The following is a 26079-nucleotide window of genomic DNA, read 5'->3' on the forward strand; positions in this document are numbered from 1 at the left end:
ATGTTTCTCTAGGTTTGGTTTACTTCACATTATAATACAATTTTTTTCCAACTCTTTCTATTTTCCTACAAGTGTTACAAATCCAATCTTTCTGAGGTATAAGTAAAATTCTATTATATATATATATATAGGACATTTTCTTGATCCATCATCCATTGAGGGGCACTTGGGCTGATTCCATATATTAGCTATGGTAAATAATGTTGTAATGAACAGAGTTATGTTGGTAGCTTAATGAGGCTTTGTTTGTGTTCTATTGAGAGTGGAATTGTTTTGTTTGGTATTTTTTTTTCAGTAAAATGATTGCTTCATGGGAGACAGTTTTGTCAAGTTCCTTATCATCTTATTCGACAACCCACTTTATTTCTATTATTTTTCTTAATAATTGAATTGAGATATTCATCATTATAATTGACTTACTCATCAGAATTCTATTGGATGATTGGTTCAAGAAACATAGTCATAAAAACTGCCATTTACTAAAAATCTCATAGTTAATTTCAATTATTTTATTATTCTTTATTAAATACAAATACATGGAATATGAAGTCAACTATTATACTTACCACTATTTGTCCCACAAGTTTACCAAGTAATAAATATGTGTCACTTGTATTCTTTAATTAACAATTAATGACTTTATACTAATTATAATTCCCAGGAAAAGGAGAATATTTAATATTCTTTTAACAAGCAAACAGCAGCATATGCAAATAATCTAACATGAATATATGGAAGATATTCTGGAAACAAATTCTTCATGTATTACTATATCTGTTCTTTTAATTAACTCCATAAATTGAGAAAAACAAAAGTTTATGATTATTCCTACAGATAATAAAATGCAGTGACAAGATACAAACTATAATTCCTATTGAAAAATAGTTTCTCAAATATTATCTTAGGGCATGAGTTTAGCTCAGTGGCAGAGGGCTTGACAACATGTATGAATACTTGGTTCAATAACAAATACTACAAACATCTCATAAGCAATACTGTATTTACCTATAAATAAAAATCAAATATTTATATTTTCCAACCAGTACAACATCTATCATGGTATTTAGTGAGTACACTATTAGAGCTGCTGTTAACAATATCAAAGGACATGAAAAATGCCTTTGGGCACTACTTAAAAGTCTTATAAATATTTGCAAAAAAAAGAAGGCAAAGATTAGGCCTGAGAGAAGTAAAATGTTCCCTATTTATAAATGGTATTATTGTTTACACTGGAAACCCAAGAGAATTAATTAAAATTACAGTGATATTGTAACTCAATAAAGAGGCAACCAACCAAAAACAGTAAAGTAATAAAATAAAGGAAACTAATCTATTTATGCAAGCAAAAGTAGGAAATGTTTAGGAATCTATAGGAAATGTGAAAGACTTATTAGAAAAATGTTTTTAGTGCTGTCAAAGGTCAAGAATGAAAGAGAGCTAGATAATCAAAACATCATTGTTGTTTTGAAGTAAAGTTATATAGCAAGTAGAACAGAGCTCCAAGCACCGGTTGATTACTTAATTGAAATATTCATTCTCTTGAGATGAATAGATCTTCTCTTACCATGACTGAGCAGTTGTTCTAACTCTGCCTCCTCATACTAACAGGCTATTAGAACAAAGGACTTATTTAGGTAAATCTTATCATAATCATCATGCCTGCAAAATGAGGGCCCACGAAAGTTTAAAATAAATTATTCTATACATAGAACTGTGGTTTGGAGCCTTTTGTACAAAGCCATGATAGCCCAACTCTCAACAATGTACCACATAAAAATGTCACAAGTGCTATAGTATGAAGAAATAAAATAGCTTAAGACACTGGGCAATCTTGTAGGATAAGTGTATGCAGAATTAGTTCTACAAAGTCATTTAGTGTTTTCTGTTTACTGATGAAAAAAATTAAAAATTGACTTTGGCTTGGAAGGTTAATTAACTGTATCTTCCAAAGGTATTCATCTTTCTGTATAAATAATGTCCAGATATAGTGCTGCATGTTTGGGTGATGTTAATAAAGCATTTTATTTTTCTGGAGTCCTGAATAGAAATGTTTCTGTGGTTCTGCTTTTACAGGGGAAATTTATTGTATTAGGCCACAGCTGTAAATTTTCTCCCTCTAATCCTATAAATTTCTTCTAAATGTTTAATGGTTTATAACTGTAATTATTCTTGTGTGCCAACATTAAACTTTAAAAAGTTTAATTTGGAGACTATTCGGAGAAACTCATCTTTTTTACAGCCTCATAAATAGTTCTTTGATGAAATGAGCAGAGGCTGTGCGTCTGCCCGAGGAGAATACAAATGACACCACACAGACTGCACTTAGAGGAAGGGAACAGATGTGCCGAGGTCTATACCCAGCCACCAGAGCTCAAGAGCAGTGGACAGGGATTGGAGACTATGATACTCTTCCCTCCTCTTTCCCTCATTGCCCTCTCTCCCATTTCTCTCCTCTCCTATGTGTTCTGAAAGTTTGAAAGATTCTCAACCAGTACTAACAAACAGAGAAGGATAAAGAGACCTGTATCACTGTATGGACAGATTTCTAATGCACAATACCTTGCTCATGTTTCTGTTTAGTCAACTGATATCAGTGTCACCTTTGAATATTATATAATAAAGATGTGTACTCTGTGTATATTGATAAGGTTATCTTCTTCACAATGATGACTTCTCATGTGAGATTCTCCCAGAGACAGGATTGAATAGTAGTTTAGTTTCAAAATAGACTATTAACTTTGAATAGCAATCAGAAACTTTCACATAAAATGTATTTCATAAAGTCCTTTCCAATTGGAATTCATATGTAATATTTCTACAGATATAATATAAAATAGCAATTAAATAATTTTCCTATAAATAGGTAAATAGTTTATTATAGGCACATTCCAAGAACAATCAAAGTTTTACTTTTCATATTTTAACTCACATAATACTATATTTAAAACTATAGTTCATCATAAAAATACTTCTTTTATTTTGTATAACTTGTGAAGTTATACAAAAAATGTAACTAAAGCTTATTGAAATGCCATTTAATCAAACCAGGATTTATGATCACAAACAGGGAAATATCTACAGCAATATGTTTATATATTCAATATTTATAAGCATTCATAACATAAAAACCTTCTAACTTGAAAGATAATATAAAACTAGACAAAGTCAATAATAAATAAACTTTTGATACTTAAGCATGACTATAAATTCAAATGTGAATGAAATTTCTTTGTCCAGGGAGACCTATTTCTGACTTTGACTTACAGAATTGTAAGATAACAAGTTCATGTTGTTTTAAGCTTCTCTAGTACTGTGGTAATTTATTACAGCACAACTTAAATTTTCCTTTTAATTAATCCCTCAAAGAATTAGCTTTCTGTTTAGTCTGTTTTCTCAATTTTTTGCTTATATATCATTGATCCCTGATATTATTTTATCATGCTAACTTATATGTTGAAATAGGTAATTCAACTTTTCTGATGTTAAGGTGCAAGGGAAAAATGATTGATGTCAGGATTATATTATTTTCATACATAGAAATTCAATTATGTTAAATATTTCATAATTATTAATATAATTTCCATAATCCCATAAATAATATTTCATTTTTATCTTCATTTATTTGAGTGCACTTTCTAATTTCTCTTTCAATTTGTTCTCTACCTTGCTACTATTGAATCTTTTTCTAGTATTGTTGTCAAGGCTATTGTACTTATTCATAACTGAGCAGTTTTCATTTGAGGTTCAACTATCTTAACAGATATGCATTGAAAACATGTCTTTATTCATTCAGAACTCTTCAGTAGAGCAACTCACCATCAGCGACAAATTGAAGCAAATGAGGAAAAATAACTATTCATCTTTTAAAATATTAGCACTCCTTTTCTAATGTAATAGGTAAAAGATTGATTCTCAATTCAAGACTTTTCTGCTTTCTGTATATCTGTTTACATTTTTATAATCTTATCCATTATATATATCCAAATATATGTAAAGTATAAAATGGATCAAACAGTATACATTTAAAAGAAAATTAATTTCAATTATTACCATTGGTCAAATTATTATTTTCCTGTTGCGTTTGTTAAGATAAAGTTTATAGGCACACTTCAATTGATAAATTGTAGTTTGTCCCTATATACACACCTTAGACCTTCTATACATGTTTTAATAAATGTTGGTTCATGACATTATATCTATGAAAACACTTTCTAATATTAAATTCTGAAATTTATTGTTATGCTTATTCGATATTTGTTGAGGTTTATATTAATCCAATGGATATATTGCTTTATATAGGAATAAGTGTTACTTAAGAAACCATTAAAGCATCTATTTAACCTCAATAATGATCCTATTAAATTTCAATTTAATGCCTAGTTAAGTATGTTGAGGGACAATTATATAAGCTATGCCAATATAAATAAAATGAATTAAAAGAAGAAATGGTTTAAATAAATTAAAATTAAAATTCAAGATTTAAATTAACCAAACCAATGTTTATATTCTAAATATGGGAATATGGGTAGCCTTATAATTCTTCAATTATTCTTTCAAGAATTGAAGTTTATGTTTCATCAAATCTATAATGGAAATGCTCAGGGTAGTAAACTTTTGTTTGCTTCTATACTTTATAGCCACTTGGGATAACTAATCAGCTTATTTGATATAGAGATGATGTTGTACAGTAAATTCATATTAAAATCTACTTAGCTGGAATTAAAAGCACTAAATAGTATCTCCATAACATTAATTTTCAAAGTATGACATTGCCTAGGTTTTAATCATAGGTTTCATAAAATGTTGTGACACAAAAATTTTTAAATGTCTTGACATAAACCAATATTAGAAATTCCTTTTGCATAGTCTCTATTTGTTTAAGAAATGTAGAGTAATTCACTTCATACCCCACACAAAATAGTTTTAATAATATAACACAAGCAGATTTTAGTACATTAGAAGCTCGTGGCGAAATGCTTGCATAGCAAATATGATATCCTGGATTCAATCACGAGTACCAAATATACATATGTATATATATAATATTGTATATTGTATAATATCTTATACTTATATATTACTACATTTATATTTTATTACCTACTATATAGTATATATTAATAAACCAATATAGTTTACATATCATATATTATAATACATTAATATATAATAGAGCATGCATCAATAATGTATATTTATATATTACTGTTTAAAATATAAATGATAAATAACTATGTAATATACATTGTACTCCTAATATAATGTTTAGTGTGTTAAATCATATTTAGTGATCACGATGTATATCGTGTATATCTAATCTAAAAGTGTATTGTATATGCAAATAAAACTAAAAAATTAGAAACAATATGTATTAGGACATGAGCAAAAATTATCCAAATGAAAATATGTGAATATTCAGAAAACAAGAAATTTTTCTGTAATGAAGTAATAGAGAGAGTTTGGTGGTAGAAAAGAACCTTTAGCTTGTTCCAGAAAATTTTGTAACATTATTTAGAAGATATGAGATCATGAAATGTAATAATAAATCTAAAAATGGAACAAAAACTAGAATCATTCCAATAGAGGAAAGTGGGGAAATAGCTATCTTTCTGTAAAATAATGGTCTGTCAGCTTTGCTGTAAAGTAACATGGCCAATGCAATATTGAATTTGGTTCAGTAAAGCCAGTATTTTTTCCTTCTCTAGTCTGGCTGAGTTTAGAATTCAGTCAGGCCTATACACAGATTTTTACCTTAAATCTCTTTCAGCATTGTCGAAGATCTTAGCGAGAATGAACCCATTAAAGTTTCTTAGTTTTACTTTCATTTTTATATTTATTATTATTATTACTATATTTGGTTTGTCATGGTACTTGAACTCTGGGCCTGGGCACTCTCCCTAAGCTCTTCAGTTCAAGGCTACCACCCTACAACTTGAACCACAGTACTACTTCCTGTTTTCTGGTGGTTAATTGGAGACAAGAGTCTTAGGGACTTTAGTGCCAGGTCTGGCTTTGAACCACAATCCTTAGTTTTCAGCCTCCTGAGTAGCTAGAATTACAGGCATGAGACACTGTGCCCGATTTATATTCATTATTTTAATCTTTTAATTTAATTATTGACAGTACTGGGGGTTGAACTCAGGTCACTGTTCTGATTTGGCCGGCACACTACCACTTGAGCCAGGCCCCCCCCTCCCTGGCTTTCATTTTGTTTGGATCTCATAAACTTTTCAATATGGGCTAGTTCTGAGCTGCAATCTTTCTGCTACCAGCCTCCTAACAAGCTAGAATTGCCCAGTTTATTTTTTAATGCTCTTTTTGGAAGTTTGCATATTTTATTTTGTGTGACAATAGAGTTTATCTATCTCAACAATTTTCCATTTCTAACCACATGTGTATATAGTGAATACACAATTTGGGGAGGATAAAAAGTGGATAAAAATAAACATCTTTCGTGGCATTGACTACATTGCCAATAGACAATAACGAAGTTCAAAACTGTACTCTAAGATCTATAATGATGTGATAAACATGTTTTACATTCTGGATGGGTTGTGTTCTGTCCTAAACCCTAATCATGCTCCTCTTGGCCCTACTTGATGATACCTAAGCTTCTTTCTAAATGTTAGTTTTTGTTTTTGTTTTACGTACACTAATATAATTCTAGATAACCTAGATTTATCCCTCTAATAACCCAACCACCACTGCCAAAATGACATGTTAGGAAAATTCACTATAGTCACTTTCTGTATTTTCTAGCCTATGTCTGAAGAGGAGTCTTGTCTCTTAGTCTTTGTGAGAAAATCCCAGTGCAATTTATTTCCACAGTGCGTCTAGCTGCATTTCAGTCAATAATTCATTCTTTGTGGATTTTATCTTCTTTCTTTCTCCCTAATCCCTTGCTTGCATCCCTCTACCCTCTACTTCTTGTAAAATCAAGATTTACCTTTGGACCAAAGTTTAGTTCACACTTCATTTCCTGTAAGTTATTAGTGGCAAGAGCCATCCTTGTTAATTTCTATCTTTGACAAAGCCAAAAGTTACTTTTCCCCATTCATCCCAGAGGAAAGAAAACAAAAGAAAGCAATTTTGATCATTCCAGACCTGGCATCAAGGCAGGTTTGTCGTCTCAGGGAGTTGGGGTGACAGTTCCTTTATAGTGTCTTGTGAGTATCACTGTTGCATTGGTTCACATTTTGTTCTTTGTTTCACCATTTTGTTGTTCCCCTTCCCTTCCCTAAATCAGATAAATGTATATACAAGAAAAGGAGACCAAAAACAAATACAGTGACTACAGAGGATAAATCAAAAGAAAAAATTGAAAGAGAACAGAAATAACTTCACACAGTCCATTAAAAACAAAGACAAACAAAGAAAAGGCTCTTGTTTCCATACCTTGGAGTTCATTGTGCTTAGCATCATCTTTTATGTTCGTATGTAAATAACTATTGCACTATTATGAGCTTCTGCTAGTATTATCCTAGACATATACTAATTATTATAGATGAAGAAAATCATGGAGCTTATGTTTCTTTGGGTCTGGCTTGCTTCACTTAATATGATTTTTTTCCAAGTCTTTCCATTTCCTTTTGAATGGGGCAATGTCATTTTTTTTTTCTAATGGCAGCATAGAATTTCATTGTGTATATAAACCACATTTTCAAATAGAAACAATGACAAGACTTCTGGGAGACTTTAGGTTTAAGTTCCTTTCCTTTTCTAAAGTGTATATGATGTTAAAATGGTGTTATTTTCTAAATTTGAGTAACTATGTTAGAAATTTAAGTTATGGATCTCTTTGAAAGAAAGACTTCTTTTCCCAAGATTACAGAAAAACAAGTATATTAGAATGGTAAATTGTAAGAAATAAGAACCAATGAAAATTTACTGAGTTATTTCAGTAACATGATATGGAAAACATCTAAAACTGAGCATTTTTATAAATCAGAATATATGGCTACAGAGTTCATAGTTTAAGGTAAAGCACTTAAAGTCAAACTCTTCTTAAGTTTTAGAGATAATATAGTAGAGGTGAGGATGAGGATGCTACTGTTCTCATACTTGTATCCCTTAGTGCATGAAAAGTCCAACTTTAATTGGACTTTTTCTCCTCTATCTTCTTTTTTTTCTTTTCTTTTGTTTTACTTTTCTGTTTTTTTTTAAATTGTATTTTATTGTTGGGGTAATGTATAAAGGGGTTACAGCTACATTCCTCAGGTAGTGAGTACATTACTTCCCCAACATTGATATCCCTTCTCTCCCCCATCTTCTTAACTCTGGAAACTTTGCCTCTTTTGAGTTTTCTGATGTTTGCTTTGTTTCTAGATCAAAGATTATTTTCATATCTCTCCATCACCTGAAGTTCTCCTTTCCATCCCTTCAAATCCATGAGAATCCTTTTATGCAGTATCTGGAAAGTATTTTTCCATAATTAAGGATCCTTCTCATATGCCCAGTAAAATTACTCACTGTTTCTTCTATTTTTCTTGTGTTCTTTTTACAGTACTGTGGTTTCAACTCAATGCCCCTTGCTTTCTGAGAAAGTCTGGAACCACTTGAAACTCATTCTCATCCCTTTTTGCTCCATCTATTTTTTCTGACAGTCTTTTTCTTCTCTTTTTTTTTTTTCAGTTGGTCTAGTGTTGAAATCCTCTTATTTGCTGTCTTCCAATTTGCTGGGATTACCATGTGAACCAGGACACAAAACAATTCTCTGATTTATTTTTTCGGAGGATTTCTTTTTGAACTTATGCCACTTTTTTTTTCTTTTGAAGAGAATTACACTCAGTAGCTCAGGTTGGCTTTGAATTGGAGAGATTTTCACCATTATTTATTAGGTTCTTTTTTTTTCACTCAAAAGTGTTATGATAAAGGTGACAAGGAGACGAGTTTCAGTGACATAAGTCAAGTAAAGATATATTTGTTTTTGAACACTGTCATTGGGTCCCTTGCTCTATAACAATTTTTCCTCCCATCATTACCCGCCAGTTCTATAGTTCTTTGTCAATGAAGTGTCCACTACTTGATTCTTGTATTTTGCTTTAAAATTATTTATTCTGAGTAATTATTTTCAAAGATGCATCAGATCTACCATAATAACTGTGGTAACTAAATGTCTTTTCATTCATTATGTTACCAATAATTCTTAGTCCCTGGTCACCAGTTAGTATTTAGTGAATGAATAAAACTAGAATAATATTTTTTGCATAAAAAAACATTTATTCCTTGTGGAGCTTTCCACATTGAGAACAAAAGGGTACCATGTAAGGAGGAGGAAAGAAGTGTGACTGGATAAATCAGTCTGTATTGGATAAATGCCACCAGTCTTGAATGTAGGAAGATAGTCCTCAGATTCTGGTGCAGCTCTCTGCAACCCTCTTTTCTTGTATGGCACTCTTTTAATGCCCACGAAGGCTGCCAGGGTTCCAGGCACCAAACAGCATTGAGTTACTCTGTGTCATCTCAGAAAATGACTAAAGCTGTTGTTTCCACCTTTACCATTGAGCACCATTGTTCTTCCTTTCAAAACTGCTCTTTTCAATCCTCTGCACTCTGTCCTATGAGCTCTTTCTTTTCCTGGGGCAGTGAGGATCTGCATTCCTGGAAAAAACAAAACAACAACAACCAAAAAACCTCTGTGGGGTTTCCTCCCCGTGATTTTGCTGGTTTGCTTTGATCTGCTTGGGGACTGAGAACCTTTGAAAAATTTCTCCTGCAGGCATCACATGAAACAGAAGCTTCTGTGATGGAAGCCTGGGCAGTGCTGAGGCTTCTGGGCACCAGTTCCCCCAGGGGCAGGCCAGGGTGGCCCAGGCCTCATCCATCCTCTCCTGTGGGGTGTTTCAGGGACAGAGACACTTGAGCTACCGCAGGCAGTCTCCCTTGGTTCAGTGAGCTTCACCATTGTAACACCTCTTCACTCCAGAGAGCAAGTTCAGATCGGCTTTGAGATGATAATGCAGTGTCCAGAATGAAAGAACTGCACCTCTCGCCTCACATGCCTGAACTTCTTCTGCTTTCTGGCTCAGAGCAACGTGCTGACTTGACATTCATTCTCTGCCTGTTGTCCTTTGACGGGGCGCTGGCTTTACAAGTAGGCACGGAGTCACCAGTCCTACTTTTCTTTCCATCTCCTAGACAGTAAATGCTTCATTGGTTTCTGGACTGCCAGCCTGGACATACGCTTGTCCGCTTGGGGCTGTCTTATTACTATTGCATTTGGTGCCCAAGAAGAAGAGAAGCATACACTTCAGCCTGAAATCAGATTTCTGAATCTCATTGTAATCTGATTTCAGGTTAGAATAATATTTTAATAGGAAACTTTTCTTAAATACTTTCCCCTCAGTTCTTTACTTGGGAAAATATTACATTCAAATATCTCTGAGAGTAGTTACCCCTTTGGATCCAATTAATGTTTAGCTTGTGCTTTCAAGAACAGTTTTGAAAGTGATATCAGCCATAAAAATGAAACCTAAAAATTAACTTTTGTTTAAGCAGTTTATTTACCTTCTTCAGGTAGGAAAAAATGAAATTAACATTCTTATTTTCTCTCCTAGCATGAATCTTTAAGGAGTTTTGGATACATTTGAAAGATTAATTTACTAGAATTTCACATAACAATTGTTCACTGTTCACTGAATTTAAATGCAATTTAGAAATACAAAGTTAGCTTCCTCAGAATGAGCATAGAAAAGTGCCAATATTAGAATGTGCTATACCACCCATTTTCAGTAAGTCTTTGCTGGAATTTACTTCACTGTATACAAATAGTCCATAATTCAGTACACACCAGTTGCTTTTCTATCCACAGCAGTATTTAGTTTAACTTCTCTCTAGCCACTGAGGATTTCAAGTGTTCTAATTTAGAAGGAAATGTGTATTACAAGGACTTTCTTTTTCGCAGACTTATCCCAAATGGAACATATTCCTGCTTTAAAATGTATAATCCAGCTTCCACTTAACAAAAACAGATGAGGTTCAAGTCCAGTTTAAGTTTTGAGAGATGGCAAATTTATTCGACTCAGTTCGCTAATTCTATTACTAACTAGAGGGAAAGTATGAATTATTGATATTTACTGCAGGCTTACCATGTCTATGTAATCACTCAAAGTACTTAGTGTGTATTTTCTTTCTGAAAAACACAGCTTCAATCATGGAAAGTAAGTAAGTAAGCATTTCATTCTTGAACAATACAGGTGTACTTTACAATAGAAAGGAAATCAATACATTTGTTCTAAAACTATAGTGAAAAATATAAACCCAGGAATATTAAAACAGCAAGTAATAACATAATGATATATCAATTCACACTGTCTACTGTCTGCTGATCAAGATTTTGCCATAACACATAAAAGTAAGAAAGTTTATTGGTGTTTTTTAAAGAATGGGCAAAACCTCACCTTCTGTTAAAAAAAAAGAGTAAGCTATCCTGTCACTAAATTTATTATGTTTACATCTTGTAAATTTCACAATCAGTATTGAGTCAATCACTCACTTCTTGCATTGGTGTGGGAAGATGGAATGGAACAATCCTAGAACTGCCTTCCTCTTGTTCCACAGCCCATTTGGGAAAGCTGTAAGTTCTACAGTTCCTAAGAACAGACAGTTATGTTCAGAAAGGGTGTCAAACAACAATTTCAGTGTTTGATAGATTCTTCACATTAAATACATAAAAGGATATTTTAAGGCAAAATTACAATGTGCAAATATATTACTACTTTAGAGCTCACAAATCTGTCTTTGTCAGTTATGTAAACACTGTAAAATAAAGAAGCACCTCTTTAGTCACAACAGCACATAAGAAAATCCATATTATAATACTTGGTCAAAAAATAGAATTTTTAGTTTAGACATTACAAGTAAGCCAGGTATTGATGGCTCATGTCTGCAATCCTAGATTTTCAGGAGGCTGAGATCTGAGAATCATTGTTTGAAGCCAATCCAGGCAGGAAGAGTCAAGATTCCTGTCTCCAATTAACTACCAGTAAGCTAGAAGTAAAACTGTGGCTCAAGTAGTCTGGAGAACAAAAGGTAAGGGCAGTACCCAGGCTCTGATTCAAGCACCAAAACACACACACACACACACACACACACACACACACACACACACACACATACCCCTCTCACGCTCACAGGAAAACAACTAAGATAAGAGATGAGTACTGGAGGCAGTTTATGAGATTAATATGAAACTTACTGAAAGTTACTTAGCCCTTTCTGAATTCCTTTACATGTCATCTTAAATCAACATGATATAGATATTATGATTTATGTGCTAATGAAAATAAAGGCAGAATGATAAGGTAATTTACCCCCCAAAAGACACAGAGATGTTGCCAGGATTTAATCTTATTCAGTCCTAAGACAAAACTCATACTTGCAGTTATGACATTAACATTACTTTCCTCATAATGGAAGTAATAACTTGTAAATTAAATATGGGTTCAAAATAAAAGGTATACATTAAAAATACAAATGATGGGGTCAGGAGTTTGGCCTAGTGGTAGAGTGCTTGCCTAGCACACACAAAGGCCCAGGTGTGATTCCTCAGTACCACATACTAGAAAAAGCTGGAACTGGTGCTGAGGCTCAAGTGGAAGAGCTCTAGCCTTGAGAAAGTCCAAGGGCAGTGCTCAGGCCCTGAGCTCAAGCCCAGGACGGGCAAAAAAAAAATACAAATGACAAGAAGAAAAATCTGCTAATACATGAACAAAGATTTCCCTGTTGATACAGTTATGACAGTGATGAGACAATCCCTTTAGGAAGGTGTTTTCCTCTGAACTTGAGGAGTGTGTGAGTATTTCATGCACAGCTTATTTGCTTAATGGACTGACCATTGTAGGGCACCTCACATCAGGGAAATAGAAATCTATGCTGTAGAAAAGGAGGCCTACCTTGCAGCCCAGTGCTCATTTCCTGGTTTTGGGACCCAAACTGCCTGTCACCTGGTTGGAAGGCTTGACTGTTGTTTGTGATGTAAAGTAAGGCTACCTCTGGGACTGGCCCCAACACTTCCACCCTCTTGGACAGCACCTGATTCCCCTTCTTTACCTACCACCCACTGCCCTGCCCACCCTTGTGCTGATTGGCTCCTGCATCCTATATTAGCTAACTGTACTTCCTCAATAAACGAGTTCCTGCCTTGATGGGTCTCCCTGTTGCATTTAGTTGACCTCGGACAAGGGAGGACTGGGGGCTGTCAGCCTACCCTTCCTCTCTTGGCTCATCCTGTTTGGGGGGTGTTCTCTCTATCCCTCTTGCAGGTCATGAGGGACAAAGGACTAAAAACCCCGACAGACCATAATTTTTCCCATCTATAAAATAGAAATGTTTCTGTTGCAAGAGATTTCTTCTGATTATTGAATGTCTATAAAGTTCCAGCAAAATAACTTGTAGTCAGTATACTGTAGCTGTTAGTTAGTTGGTTATGATCATATGACATGGGATGTGTTCAGATTCTAAAACTAAGACTCACCTAGTTCTTACTGTAATTTTGGCTTGACATATTGCTTCAACTGATTAGATTTTGGGTCTTTAATGGAGAAATAAATATAACTGGTGATATCTTAAGAAAATGTATGATCAATGTATTTTAGCAATACTTTGCAAATAAAATTTCTACCTCTGAATATTGTTGAGAGGTAAAAACTAAAACGTCATGATCATCCTCAGGGCCCAAAATAATTGTATGGTTTTATTCACCAGGAATAAATAGTCTTTTGTTTGAGGCCATATTTTCAAATGCTGACACAATTCAAATGCTCACATTAAATATAAAATTACTCATACCAGAGGCAAACCATTCAGACATCAAATAATTACAGGTTTTATTGATACTTCTACCACTTTTTGGGAAAAAATCTGTTCTAAATATTGAAACTAACCCCTCTCCAAAATAGCTTTTGTTTTCTTGTCAAATATTGCCAGCGAAATGACCTTTCATTGATAAATCTTAACGTGTTAAATTATACCAATAAAGAGTTGGTAAATCACTAATTTTGCAATAGATAAAGAACAGTAGCCATTGTGGGAAATTACACTTACATTCAATTTGAGATAACCACCTAAAATGCTGGGCAAATACAAAATGATGGATCTAATATGTATCTGATCTGTTGATTTCAGAAACAAAAATAAGTATTGTAACCATGGCTTCTTGCAAAGGTTTTGATGATAGCCTTAGAGGATTACTCTCCAAGCATAGTTAGATGCAAAGCTAACCAACAGGGACAAAAAGAAAATGGAAACCCATCAAAAAGAAAATGCAAGCACAATAGCCATGAAGTCTGGGTCTGAGAGGTAACACATTCAAGCAAGTCCTCACACACAAACACACACCTTGTGATCTAGGACAGTAAAGGTGAAGTATATTGTCCTCTGTTCAAGCTTACCTCAGGAAGTCTAACTAGAAATTTCACAGATGAGGGGCTTTTGGCTTATGCCTATTATTCTAGCTCTCTGGGAGGCTGACAATTTGAACATTTCTACTTTAGGCTTCCTAGGGAAGAAAAGTTCAGGAGAACCCCCTCCTCTAACTCCAGCTGAATACAATGGCACATGTTTGTCACCCAGGATTCATAAGAGGCTGAGACTGGGAGGATGGTGAGCTAAGGCCAGCCCAAGAAGAAAACTCTGTGGGACTCCATTTCCACAGAAAGAACTCAGACAAGGGTGCAAGTAACCCCCACCCAACTCCCTCACCCCCAAGCAGTACTGGAAGCTTAAAAGAAACCAGAATCAGGGATGCTCTGGAAAAAAAACAGGACCACATTCTGAAAAATATCCAGTAACAAGTAGGACTGGAGATGCCAGTTTAGCCCCAAGTTCAAATAACTAGTGCTAAAAAAGCTATATAAATTTGTTTCCATATTGGTAATATTTCTGAGGGCATGGCAAAGAAATCACAAAGTCTCAGGAAAAATTGACTTTTAACCCAGGTTTCAAAAAACTTTCAGAGAAAGTTTCAAAGAAACATGACTTACATGAAAATTAATTAAAACAATAAAAGAAAATGAGGCACCGTGAGTCAGTAGAAAAATACAACCAAACAAAAACAAAACTTCCAAGCTGGGCACAGTGTTTCACACCTGTAATCCTAGCTTCTCAGGAGGCTGAGATCTGAGGATCAAGGTTCAAAGCCAGCCTGGGCACGAAAGGACCTGAACTCTTATCTCCAATTAACCTCTAGAAAATGTGAAGTGGGGCTTGGCTCAAGGGTAAGGCAGTACCCTTGAGCTGAAGAGCTCAGGAAAAGTGCCCAGGCCCAGGGGTAGGGTGGTAGCCTTGAGCTGAAGAGCTCAGGGACAGTGAACAGGCTGAGTTCAAGCCCCATGACCCACAAAAAAAACCCAGGACTTCCATTTTCATAGATGCTGTGAAATCAAAAAGAGACAATACATAACAAACTACACGTGACATATCAACATGAATTAGAGTAGTATGTTAAGGTAAGACAAAGCATGAAAAATTTCCCATGAAATAACCAGAGATCAAAATGGGCACAAAATAAATTCTTTTTTTTTAAATAGCAAAAGCTTTTTTTTAAATAGCGTCCTACATTATGGCCTTTTGTATCAAGGTTTTGCTCTATTGCAAATCTCTATTATGGAACTTTTATTAAAAGTTGAGGTCAAGTAAAATACGGAGCAGAGTGACATTAAATTGTGGACATTATTCTTACAAATTTAAGATGATACCTCATGCATTTCCCTGGGGATTGGCTTTACTAAGCACTGTTGGTCAACTTGAATTTCTTCCTTCCTTCCTTCCTTCCTTCCTTCCTTCCTTCCTTCCTTCCTTCCTTCCTTCCTTTCTTTCTTTCTTTCATTTTTTGAAAAATATTTACTCAAATCCTTTGACTATTTGAAAATCTTTTCATTAAGTTCAATAAAAAGATGTTTTTCTAGTGAATTGTGTTCTTTGTATCTTTTTAAAAGAAACTCATTATTTGATAAATGGTTTTCAAATGTTGTCTCTTGATCCCTAAGCGCCTTTAAAACATTCAGTTCAATCTTGATACATAAGGACATATAATGTGAAGCTAATTGAAAGGACCTCCAGGATAGTGAAACAAAAGCCATATAATGAATGATTGTTGTCCTTAATGTACTATGTTGTCTCTCATCTCCTTTGCTGTGCCTTGGTTATCTCATATTGGTATAGTATCTCACTTTGTTATCTGATATATTGAATTTATTTGTATTTGGATATTTGAAATTTGATAGGGAAGGGGGGAAAACCAAGACGGGTGGGGGGTGTGGGGGGGGAGGGAAACGGGTACCAAGACATGTGAAAAGGTATCAATGTATGTGAATTAATGTACCTTTTATCTGGCAAATATCATGTAACCCTTTTACTAATTAAAATAAAAAAATCTAAAAAAACATTCAGTTCATTATTCTCCATTAATGTGAAACAGGTTATTAGTTTGATATATTCCCAATTATGTATCTTTTCTTTTGTTGCTGAAAGTATTGATCCTAAATAAAAAAACAACCATCATTACTAAATTTGGTATCAAACTTTCACCCATTGCTTTTGAGAGGTACTCTAAAACTGGATTAATTCTGTAGGCTCATATAAATTTCACATAATAGGACCCTTTCATTGTGCTTTAATTTTACATTTGAATTGTTTGTGATAAATTATCCTCTCCTCTTCTCTTCCCTCTCCACTCCCCTAACCTCCCCTGTCCTCCACTTTCCTTTCTCTCTACCAATATTAGGCTGAGGGTTCAGATCCTCACACTCTTATTTTTTTGTTACTGTTGTTTTTTATTTAGGTTGGTGCTTTACCACTTGAAGTGCATCTTCAGTTACATATTGCTTGTAGAGAAAGACCAAAAATCCTAGAAAGAATCTGAATATTTTACTGTGGGTATATGTAGGCATGTGTATCAGAACAGGCTTGAAAAATCATTGTTAGATAGTCTTGCTCATGTTTATCAGAGTTCTTTCTCTCACTATTCACCCTGTCATTAGAGGAAGAAGTTTAAATCTGAACATTTTTCCAAAGCAAACTTACTATTGCAGTGATATGGTTTACCTTAGATTCCTGGTTATCTATTCAATGCAGAGAGTGCTTGGTAATAGACTAGAGCATCCGGTTAGGAAGCACCTAAAGTGATGTTTGACAGTGGGCCAGAAGCGTGGCCTAGTGGTAGAGTTCTTGCCTAGCATACACAAAGCCCTGGGTTCAATTACTGGGTACCACATATGCAGAAAAATTCAGAAGTGGTGCTGCGGCTCAAATGGTTGAGTGTTAGCCTTGAAAAGCTCAAGGACAGTGACCAGTTCCTGAGTTCAAGCCTCAGGACTGTGAAAGAATGAATAAATAAGAAAGAAATAATAAATGCAGAAATAAAGTAGAAGGTTGACAGGAAAATATTCAAGTCAAAAGCTCCATCTGACAAGGATCCAATGTAGTGAAGAGTATAATGAAAAGTACTATAGACAAATGCTCATGTACTGAGAACCTAAATGTCAAAATAGGGAAACTATTTGACCATAGTTATATTACCAGGTTTAAATAAATGTAAGATGGATAAGCAAATCAAATATGTTGTTATTCTTTTACCACTTTAATCATTGATTTACACACACAAACTAGACATGAGGAAAAGGTTAATTTCTAGAAGTTTTACATTAGATGACATTTAGGAGGAAGAACAGTGCATAAATCTACCAAATCGACCAAATATTCAATTCTCTACTTCCTCATGTTTTCAATGAAAATGTGTCTTATTTCTATTTTGAAACATTGACTGCTTTTAATTTCATTGCAAGGAATTTCTTTGTAGATCTGCATGGTGCTATGCACATTATTTAACATGTATTTAATCAATGGATTAAATTTTTGATTATTTTTGAATTTCACAAATTAAGAAAATAGAAAAAGGTTTTAACTACTATAAATAGATACACAGATATCTGGAAACACAAACACACACACACACACACACACAATCACAAAGAGAGGCATTCAATTTCATGACATAGGAAGGATCAATAAACCCATCCCAAAGGGAAACAGAGGAAAAATAATTATATTTTTATTATTCCAACTTTAAAAATAATAACTATATTATCGACATATGATTTTCTCATGTTGTGCTAAGAGATTGTGTAGCTAGAACCTTCTAATTCTGATTCCTGAAGCCATGAAATCGAATATCAAAACATCAATATCTGAGGCTTTCAAACTTGATTCAAAATGGAGATATGGCATGATTGCCAATATTTTTTCTAAAAGCTGCATTGTTACTCTTTTTACTTAATATGAATATAATTCCTGTATATAATATTTATATTTTTATATTTAAGTACATATATGTGGCCTTCATATATCACATGTAACTTAACTTTCCCTTATGTACATCCCTGTCTTAATCATTTCAGTCTAAGGGATTTGTAAAATATATTTTAATGTGAGAAATGTTTGTTCAATTATGATTTTGCACCCTTGAAATCAGTAAACAATTGTTAGGGTTTTTTTTCTTTTTCTTTTCTTGCCATTGTAGTCACCAAACTTCTGAATGCTTGGTTAGAGTGTATTGAATTCATTTAAAAAGTTTAATATTAAGATTTGAAGGAGAATTTGAATATATTCTTGGGTCTATGGCTTTATGTGAAAGATTAGTGAATCAACAAAATGACAGCATAAAATGGTCATTGTTACTTTTTTAGACTTTTATGTTAGGGCTTGCTTTTATTCAACAAATAATTCAATGTGTGATACTTCTGAAATGTTACTTCTTCCATTTGTCAACTCATTCAAAATAATCATAGAATTATTTGACATAGTATATCTTGTATTCCTAGTATAGGGCATTACTGATTCTGTTTTTTGTTTGTTTGTTTATTTTTTTGCTTTGTGCAGTCCTGGGGCTTGAACTAAGAGCCTGAGGACTGCCTTTGGGCATTGACAGGCAAGCACTGTTCTACCACTTGAGCCAAAGCACCATTTCTGGCATTTTTCTGTGTATGTATGTGATACCCAGGAATGGAACCCAGCCACAATCTTAGCCGGTATAATGTTGTTGTTTCAATCATTTGTTTTTTCCTTTGTCATTTCTAATACTACTGACCTACAGCTCTATGACTCTTTATCATAAGAAGTTTACCTACCCCTCTCCTACTCCCTACTCCTCCCCTTCCCTGCCCCCTCCCCTCCATCCCTTCTGTTCCTCCCCTTCCTATTCTTCTTCCTCCTCCTCCTCCTCCTCCTCATCCTCCTCCTCCTCCTCCTCCTCCTCCTTCTCTCTCCTCCTCCTCCTCCTTCTCTCTCCTCCTCCTCCTTCTCCCTCCTCCTCCCAGCTTTCTTCCATTATGGAACTTGGAACTTGAACTCAAGGCTTGGGCTCCTTTGCTCAGGGCTAGAGCTCAACCATTTTGTGCCACCATAGGTTCATTTTTAGCTTTCTTCAAGGCTCACCCTTTGTTTATTATCGTCTGTTTCAGTAATCTATATCTACTTCTTAAAGCTTACTGTCATTACAACTAACGCCTTCACAAATATATAACCCTCAACCTATGATATGAAAGAAATCCCTCTGATCTGTTTACTAAAAATCCTTAAAATATCCTGAAAAATTAATGAATTACCAGAGCATTAAATTCCTTTTGATTGTCATTATTTCTTATTTACAATTATTTGGAAAACAATTAGCACTTGAGTTCTGAGCACTGTTCTTCCAGATGAAGACTATAGTTAGATGTGAACGTGTAGTAGTATTAAAAAAAAATCTATGTCCAAAGCCAAATAATCTATTTACATCATCAAAACAGTCATAAAATCTTCAATTAGGTTATAAAACAGATAGACAACCTTAATTTTACATATGGACTACTTTACTTTTTTATCATTTCCCTTGTATACTTTAATCTATCCATGCTATAGCCCTTCCATTTCTTCAATAGTTTGTTTCAACAAATCCATTGAAAATACTGCAGTTTATTCACCTATCCTTTTTATTACTGAAGTATTTCCTGTAGGTGTTCACTTTTGTAGCTTAGCAGAAGAGGGGAGAGAAGAGCGGGGGAGGGGGGAGAGAAAGAGAGAGAGAAAGAGAAAGGAGAGACAGAGAGAGGCAGAGAGGCAGAGAGGCAGAGAGAGAGAGAGAGAGAGAGAGAGAGAGAGAGAGAGAGAGAGAGAGAGAGAGAGAGAGAGAGAGAGAGAGAGAGAGAGAGAGACAGAGAGAGAGAGAGAGAGACAGAGAGAGACAGAGAGAGAGACAGAGAGAGAGACAGAGAGAGACAGAGAGAGAGAGACAGAGAGAGAGACAGAGAGAGAGAGAGAGAGAGAGAGAGAGAGAGAGAGAGAGACAGAGAGAGAGAGAGAGAGAGAGAGAGAGAGAGAGAGAGAGAGAGAGAGAGGGGAAGTTAGAGGAGACAGAGCAAGAGAGGGTATGCCAGGAGAGGATTGCTTATACGTACATACTGAATTTAAGTAAGTTTAAGTCTTCCTTTCCCCAGCTGGCTTTATTATAGTAATTATGATTTTGGAGTTAATTATGTTTGAACAATGAAAGCCAGCTCATAACTATTGTTGGAAAGGTTTATTTCAAAGCTTCAGGCAAGGTTGCCAAGGAGGAGGTGCCATGTTGCCATTATTAGATAATATGTGAGAATTGTTTTTGGCTTTTACATTTATAAGGCTCCTAGAAAGAGGCTGGAGTGTGGGTTCTGACTTGCACTGAACTCTATGTCTACAATGTTTAAGCTGTATAACCATTTTGTTCTTTCTATGAAACATTATCAGAGAGTAGGATATAATCACCTCTAGCATGAGTATACAGAACTGCTTTATATAATATTATCATGATTATAAAAATAATACATATAAAATGTCTAACAGAATAATTATCAGTGCAAATTTCACTTTCTCTTCCATAATGCTAAGGGCATGGGCACTTCATTTTTGATAAGGATGTGTATATAAAATTTTTCAGTTTATCAGGTTTATATGTTTATTTTAATAAAATACAGAAGGATGCCAGTGTCTCATGCTTGTAATCCTACCTACTCAAGAGGATAAGCTCTGAGATCATGGTTCAAAACTATCCTGGGCAGAAAAGACTTTTGAGATTCTTATGTCCAGTTATCCCCCAAAAAGCTGAAAGTGGAGTCATTTTTTAAGGGGTAGAGCACTAGTCTTGGGCAGAAAAGCTAAGGGATCGCTCCCAGCTCCTGTGTTCAAGCCCTAGTATTGGCACAAACAACAAAACAAAACCTACCTTAAGACAGTGTACAAAGAGTCAGAATACTCAATTTGCATACCTGATGATGAAAATGGAAATAATAAAAATGTGTCTGGAGGGAATAAGAAACACATCAGATGAGTGACAATGACTGAAAGGAGTGATTCTGATCAAGAAGAATTGGGCATATAATTGGGCAAGTTAAATTGTATTCCTTTTGTCCAACAATCAGTTTATAAAATAAAACTACTTAAAAAAATAAGGAAACCCAAAGATGTCCCTATGTTGTATTTGATACATATAAATATCAAGTTTACCAAGGACCTCCTTTAGAGACTAAAATAGGTTTTGTGAAATACTTTCAAGGTCTGATTAGAGCCTTCCACATTTGCTTCTTTCTTTAGAGGACAGCCTCTAAATATAAAGTAGATTTGCTTCCCCTATGACATGCATTAAGGCACGGCTTGCTGGGAAGGGATCACTCGACCACGGTGAGGCCTGGTGGAGGCAGTATGCCAGCCTACCAGAAGGCTTTCTACTGTTCTCTGCTGTCAGGAGATAAAGAATGAGAGCTCTATGCATACCTTCTGCAAATTATAATTTGCTTCCTATGAAATGTTCATTAATGGCTTTTGTTTTCTTGTCCTAAGGCACTCATATCTGTTTATGCCTTTGGTAAATGAGTTCATTTTTTGCCATTATTTATTATTTCTTCTTGTCATATTTTTAATTATATAATTAACATGTTATTGGTTTTCACTAATAAGACAAAACAAAAGAAAAAAAAACCATTCAAGTGTTGTGATAGAACCATACAGAAAAAGTTCTGAGGTCACTGAATACAAAAGGAAACGTAAACATTCCAAGCTACAATTTATGTAATGTCTTTGATTCAAGGACAAGCTTAGCTTATCTAGGAAATTCCCGGCTTGGGTCAGAGCCAATGAAAAACCAGAGTACTGTTAGTCCTATCATGACCAATAAAATGACATTATTCCCCTGGCTAACTCTTAAAATGGGGAATTTTAGAGAAATATTTTTGAGGATAAACAAGTACATTTTTTCACAGTTTCATCTTATGAAAACAGCTATTTTTTATAACTACATAGAGTTTATAGTAAGTTTTCCTTGACATAGCTAAACTGAGGTCTTGCAAGTGTGTATTGTTTGCTCATAGTCAAATGCTGCTATTCTCTTCCTATATGGTCTGTTTTGCTCTTTTCTTTTCTTTTGTTTGTTTTTTATTTGTTCTTTCTTTTCCTCATCTTTCACTCCTTCTTTCCTTATTTGTTTGCTTTGTATACTTCCTCTTATTTCTCTTTCCTTTCCTTCCTTGCTCCATTCTTCTTTTCCATTTTCCTTCCTTCCTTTCTTCCCTTCTATTTTTCTTCCTTTCCTTCCTTTTTTGTATTACAATTTTTTATGACATTGCTTAGTGCCATCTGCAATATTCAGTTTAAGAAACTCATATTTCTAGGATCTACAGCATGGCAAATGTAGCTGAAAATATTTATAGCAAATATCAAAGAACTATACACTTTTTAGCGAAGATTTTCTGTTAAATATATTTACATATATTCAAATATTCCTTAGTAACATCCTTAGGTGAACATCAACAGCAAAATCATTTGCCCTTAGATAAGATGTACAATTGATTCATTGTAACTTTTTATCTTCAAGAGAATTTCTTTTGATAATCCTAATCTAAGAATACAGAAATAAGCACAGAGACAGGACTTGCTTATTCCTAAAGCAAACAAAACATTCTGCCTTTAACATTTCTTCTCTTTCTCGAATGGTATCATTCAGTTACCTTTGTGGCCTCTTCTTCCTCCAACTCTTTTAATGTGGATAAGGCTGACACAGACATATTCCAGAGCTAAAGCATTCCCTGAGCTCTCTGTGAGAAATCTGCTGACACCTGAACTGGCTTCTACTGGAATTTGTTTTTGGCTGATCTTTACATGACCTTTGAAATCCTGGCATCTGACCTGCCTTGGACTTGGGCTCCATGGCTTTAAGCCTAGCTGCTTCAGGGACTTTGTCCTCCCAGTCTAGTGTTTTCTGGACCTCTCCATCTGTCTTAACCCTCTGGAAGCCAAGGTAGTGTTTTCTGGAACTCTTTTGTTGGTCTTCATACTTGGACAGGCAAAATATAGGAAGGAAGAAAGCCCAAACTAAGCAAACTCCTCTTCCAATGGCTGTTCTCTCCCAATGCATGAAACACAATGAAAGATGTGCTACTTGAGAAAGAACAATGGGCTACAATGGAAAATGTCAGGCGCTGGGATATTTGGCATTTGTGCATAGAAGGAGAGTCCATCAGTTGCCATCAAGCTTTAGCTCAACAATTCTAAATCAGAGACGGCTAAGACAGCATCTAGGAAGATGCAAATATTGAAGAAAATGTCCAAGATCATCTGTCCAAAAATAATATTTTTAATAATACATTCACACTCAGAAGCACTTCTTGATTCTGGCTTGGGCTGCTGGCAGATGTGCCAGCATTCTCCTGGGGCACGATATGGTGTCCTTGCAGGGCCTCTGCCCAGCTAGAAAAGGGAAGCTCTAGCCATCTCTTAATAAACCATGTTTTCCAGAGATTTGCAACTCAATTTTATAAACCTAATGAGTTTGAAGATATTTGGAATGAGCATTGGAACTTCGGTAGCAGCTTCACTAAAGGCTGGCTCAGCTCAATGCCCTCTGTGATTTGTCCTTCACACATGTAAACCCTTCACAGTTATTGCTAACCAAAATTATGAATGCCCTACAAAACCAGTAGAAAGCAAGTCGGGTGACAATCTTTGTTGCGTGTCTTTAATTTACAAAGAGAAATTCTCTGGGCAGTTTTCATTAGCTTGTAGCAAGTTTAATTGGCTGCAAACATTGCTTTCATGATCTCTGATACCATGTGTTGGTACAAATTAAAGCATTGCAGCTTCTAGTCACGGAATTTTGCTTCTCAAATGCCTCTAGAGGATCAGTCTAGACAAAGGAGGGCCCTTAACAGAATTATTTTCAATCTCCAAGGGTGCAAATTGATACTTGTGACTATCAAGAATCATTACCAAATAAAAGAAGAATTAAGTTCAGATAAACACATGCATAACCAAACACTCATAAGAAACATATAATGAGTTTAAGGCAGAGGCATTCTGGACTCCTCTATTACATCAAACAGAGATAGTTAATTTTACAGAATTATTTATTTTATTCTATCATTGTAGATAAATCCTCTCTATAACCCTTGATTGTTTCCCATCGGTTTGAACTTCTGTAGTCATGGAAATCCATTTAGTGGATATGGTCAAGAAGAAGCATTTCATTCTGGTTATTTTTTATGACTGAATTGATCATTTTAGTGAACCAATTCTTGCCCTGAAATATCATCTGTGAGAAGTAAAAGAGCCATCTTATTATATTTTCACTTAGATCTCTCATGAAAATCACAAATGATCATGTCAAAATTTGCTGGTGGAATAATCCCCAATTATCCTGATACTTTCCTTTGGAAAAATAACCCTAGTTATTTTTAAAAAAGAAATTAGAAATTCCTTAAGTATTGTCAGTTATTAATTAGGATATATCCCCACCTCTTTGGACCAAAGTATTTGTATTAATGAGTAAGTTTATTCATACCTAAAGGAAAACCACAGATTGCTTGCTGAAAGATCAAAGGGAAATGTTTACTTCAGTGCCACATAATATCAACCATACTCACTATCTGGGGTTCTATCTGACTAATAGAGGAATGCTTGTGTTAGTTGTTAAATTAAGAATGGACACATTCTGGCCCGGGAGTTTGGCATAGTGGTAGAGTGCTTGCCTAGCATGCATGAATACCTGGGTTCGATTCCTCGGTACCACATACATAGAAAAAAAAGCCAGAAGTGGTGCTGAGGCTTAAGTGGTAGAGCTCTAGCCTTGAGAAAGTCCAAGGACAGTGCTCAGACCCTGAGCCCAAGCCCAAGACTGGCAAAAAAAAAAAAAAGAAAAAAAAGAATGGACACATTCTAGTTTTTTTCTCCAGTTTAAAAAAACTTCCCCAGACCAAACATAGTCAAACATAGTAGGGAATGTCTGTAAATTCTACCTCTGTAAGAAGTACAGCTATAAAAACTACAATTCATTGACTAGGAGTGAAGTCTAGTGGTAGAATGCTTGCCTTGCATTCAAGAAGCCCTAGATTTGATTCCTTGCTACCATATACACAGAAAAGGCCAGAAGTGGAGCTGTGGCTCAAGAGGCAGAGCATTAGTTGAGCAAGATGTGTTCAAGGATAGTGCCCAGATCTTGAGTTCCAGCCCCAGGATTGGCAATCATCATCATCATCATCATCATCATCATCATCATCATCATCATCATCATCACAGGTCAAGTCTGTTCTTGGCCAAAGAGATGGGGAAACTCTATCTCAAAAATCAAGCTGTACTGGAAGGGACATAACAATATGTCAGCTATGTGGGGATACGAACTAAGAAGGTCACAGTTCAAGGTCAGATTTGGGTGAAAATTTGTGAACCTATCTGGAAATAAACTAAAGAAAAATGTGTGTGGCTCAAGTGGTAGAGTACCTAGCTACCCAATGCAACAAGGCTCTGAGTTCTGATCTAATCATGACAACATACAAACACAAACACACACACACACACACACACACACACACACACACACACACACACTAATTCTGTCTACTCAGTAAGGCTGTGGATATTTTGTTAAGATGTATTAAGTATGTATCATAATATCATAGATGCCCAGAATAATCAAGGTAAATGATTCTTATCCATCATGGTCTTGTGAACAGGCCTACAAAATCCTTCTCATAAGAATATATCAAATTGCTAACCAAGACATGAGAAAGGGTATCAATCTATGTG

The 26079-nt window shown here is 34.9% G+C and overlaps 1 long non-coding RNA gene across 1 annotated transcript in view; it reads right to left on the minus strand.

The window, feature by feature from the left end:
- Window positions 1-23097, minus strand: part of LOC150065491 (uncharacterized) — a 95862-nt gene extending 72765 nt beyond the window's left edge. The window contains exon 1 of the long non-coding RNA XR_016534780.1: window positions 23010-23097. This is a non-coding gene — a long non-coding RNA (uncharacterized LOC150065491). The remainder of the gene's footprint in view (window positions 1-23009) is intronic.
- Between the last annotated feature and the right edge of the window lie 2982 nt (window positions 23098-26079).

The sequence above is a fragment of the Megascapheus bottae genome, chromosome 3 (assembly GCF_031878675.1).
Source record: "Megascapheus bottae isolate mThoBot1 chromosome 3, mThoBot2.hap1, whole genome shotgun sequence".
In the NCBI taxonomy this organism is placed as follows: domain Eukaryota; kingdom Metazoa; phylum Chordata; class Mammalia; order Rodentia; family Geomyidae; genus Megascapheus; species Megascapheus bottae.